Raw genomic sequence first — 3,723 nt, 5'->3', positions numbered from 1 at the left:
GAAAGCTTCATGCATCACCATCATAGCATAACCTAAACTTGAAGAAAGCTTTAACTATACCAAGCCTCAGTCCCAAGACCTCAAACACCTTCGAAGGTGGAGAGAGCTAGTAGGGAATGAGGGTAGGGAAGAGGAAGAAGAAACATTTCATACGAGAAAGAGCTAGTTCCTCACTTATCATAACTCTTGTGCTAGCATACATAATAGCATAGTAATGAAGAAGAAATAGATGGCAAGCTCAAGCATTGAAGCATGGCTCTTGGATGGATTTGCACTCCATAGCCAAGAGTGTTGGTGTAGGCTCTCAACCTCTACTTGCTTGGAGAAGGAGAGGGAGTTTTTGCACTTTGCATAGTACACAATGAGAGTGTTTGTGAGTGTGTGTGGGTGAGTATACCCCCTAAGCACCCCCCTAGCTTGCTTGGGTCGACCCCCCCTTGTAGCTCATGCTTGAAGCTCATTGGACCCCTCCAGGCCTAGCCAATCACAAGCAGGAGCCGTTACAAGCAACATGGGTAGCCTTGGGACAAGTGTCCCCCTTTCCCCGCTGAGAGAGAAGACTTGATAAATGCAAAATCAATTAATTAAATATCCTAAATTATCATTGGACCCCTTGGGTGGCCAACCAATAGGCTTCAAGCACACCATGAGGGCAACATGGGGAGGAACTTGACAAGTGTCCTTGCTGCCTCTTCAAGCTGGGGCTTCCCTTATGTGTGTGTGTGTGTGTTCTGTCTCATCCCCCCCCCTTGTAGGCTCGCCCCCCTCCTTGTAGGGATCTTTTTGACTTTGGATGAGCAAGCCCCTTAGTCATCAAGCATGACTAAGCACTTGAAGTAGGGGGTGTTCCCACAAGCATCTCAGGCAAGCTTCTCAAGGCACCTCAAGCACCTTAATCATGCACCAAGTCAAGCACCTCAAGCATGGAGCCATTCAAGCACCTCAAGCATCTTAATCAAGCACCTCAAGTTGGACAAGCACCTCAACAAGGACAAGCAACTCAAGCACGACAAGCACCTTGAGCTTGGGCCGAGTTCCCACCTCAAGCTCAGTCCTAGCTTACCTAAGGTCAAAGGACTTTTACACACATTATTGGAGGTCTTCATTGAAGCTAACCCTAAGGTCTTATGTTCCATTGGTCAGCCTTGCTTATGATAGACCATCTCCCATTTGGGCCCCTTTACTATTGGCCCCGTGTTGAGATAGATCTATAAGCACATATCTATATCTTAACACTTGTTCCCATTTATTCTCCCACATTAAGTGATCAATTTAATATGAGAAAATCATTTGGGTTGGTTAGATATTAGATTTTATGACATTACCTCTCTCTTGAAACCATAGTCGTCCTCGACTATGAGGTAGAAGAGATAAAGCCTTAGTCATTAGTCAATCGTACTTAGCGGGTAGAGGATCCCTTTTTTACCCTACGACATCTTTCCAAGATGGATGACTAATCCATTTGGTGCTTGGGAGACATAGCTTCCACAAGCATGTCTGCTCTTTAGTCCATTTCATTCTCCCAAAGTAGAGTGACAAATTCTACTTGGTGTTTGAGAGACGTCGTTATCACAAACATGATTCTAAGCATGCATACTAGTTAAATTTGTGCACAATTAAAAAGAGGATTAGTCTTATAAGACAAAAACATGAGTTATTTAAAAGAGAGTTGTACATTTGCTTACTCTAATGTAGCATTGTAAGCATTGACAAGGTTCATACTATCCTTAAGTTGTACTCCTTGTATCCATTTAGCATCTTCAAAAGGATAATTTTTGAACTTAATAAGATACCATCGGATTATCTTACCATGTTGTAGTACCTTGTCTTCATGCCGAAGGATAGCTTCGGGTTGTAGCACCTCTTCTTGGTCTTCAACTTCGAGAGGGTCTTCAATAATTGGTTCAGTTGGTGGCTCTCCTTTGTAGGGCTTAAGTAGGCTTACATGAAAGGCATTGTGTATAAGCCAATGGTTGGGCAACTTGAGTTGATAAGCCGTCTCATTGATGGGCTTCAAGATTTGGAAAGGACCATAGTATCTTTTTGCTAGTTTAGCATAATACTTTTGATGGCATGTAGGATTTTTGCCCGTCGTTTGCCTTAATCGAGCCTCAGGAAACTTGAGTAAGACCCAATCATTTTCTTTGAACATTAAGGCTCTTCTGTTCTTATCAGCAACAACTTTTTGCCTTTGTTGAGAGATGGCTATAGCCTCCCTAATCTTTTGAAAAGATTCTTGTAGGTCACGGATATACTCATCGGCGGCGAAGATCTTCCCATGTACTTTGAGTAGCAAGGGACTTTTAGGTCTTCCCTCTATGATCTCAAAAGGTGCTTTCCCCGTAGAAGTATGTACAGTATTATTGTAGGCATACTCTACTAGAGGTAAATACTTTTCCCATTGTGAGCGTTGATCTACTTCAGTAACATAAGTCTTGAGTAGATCGAGTATCGTAAGATTGGCTATCTCACTTTGGCCATCCGTTTGTGGGTGATAGGCCGAAGAGAAATTCAATCTTGTTCCTAGATTTTCAAAGAGACCTTTCCAAAAATTACTGGTCATTCTAGGATCTCTATTTGACATGATGGATGTGGGTAATCCATGGTGCTTGAAAATCTGAGATATGAAGAGAGTTGCCATTTGATGTGCCTTAATAGTCTTTTTGACAGGAATAAAATGTGCTTGCTTGCTAAACCTGTCGACTAATATCCATATTCCTGTATTCCCATGGATAGACTTGGGTAATCCAAAGATGAAATCCATGGATATACTCTCCCATGGTGAATTTGGAATAGGCAATGGCTGTAGTAATCCAGGGTTCTTCCCTCTATCATACTTGGTCTTTTGGCATACTACACATTTTGAAACATACTCTTGTATGTCCACTTTCATGGTAGGCCAATAGAAATATGTCTCTACTCCTCGGAGAGTAGGTAGAATACCTCTATGCCCTGCATATGGAGGAGCATGGGATTCATGCATAACCTTCTCACGAAGGGAATGGGTAACACATAGCCTATTGCCGTGGAGACGATAACCATCCTGCAAGGTGAATGGCTCCTCTTTCTTCCCCAAAGCAAGGGCTGAAATTATGTCTCTAAAGTCAGCGTCAGTATCATACTCATCTATCATAGAGGATAGATCATTGTGAGTAGCTATAGACACCGCATTAACTTTTGGTCGTCGTGAAAGTGCATTGGCAACTTGGTTGTGCTTACCAGCTATGTGAGAAATATGGAAATTAAATTGCGAAAGAAAATTTGCCCACCTCATTTGTTTGTCGGAAAGCTTGGTTTGCGTCATGAAATACTTGAGACTTTGGTGGTCGGTTAGTAGGATAAATGGAGTCCCCAATAGGTAGTGCTTCCATGTGTCTAGGGCATGTACAACAGCTAAAAGCTCTTTCTCATAAATGCCCAAGACTCGTTCATTAGTATTGAGCCTTCGGCTCTCATATGCTATGGCATGCCCTTCTTGAAGCAAAACCGCTCCAAGGCAATCACCACACGCATCACATTGGACCTCAAATGGCTTTGAGAGATCCGGAAGCACGAGAACTGGTTGGGAAGTAAGCTTCTCTTTGAGTTTTTCAAAAGCATTTTGCTCCTTAGCAGTCCATAAAAACTTAACGTTGTTCTTTGTTAAGTCGTGTAGTGGACCTGCTACTTGAGAGAATTTTGCTATGAAGCGTCTATAGTATGCACACATACCAATAAAGCTTC

The sequence above is a fragment of the Adiantum capillus-veneris genome, chromosome 20 (assembly GCF_014529385.1).
Source record: "Adiantum capillus-veneris isolate H3 chromosome 20, ASM1452938v2, whole genome shotgun sequence".
NCBI classification, from domain to species: domain Eukaryota; kingdom Viridiplantae; phylum Streptophyta; class Polypodiopsida; order Polypodiales; family Pteridaceae; genus Adiantum; species Adiantum capillus-veneris.
This window is presented reverse-complemented; position numbering follows the sequence as displayed.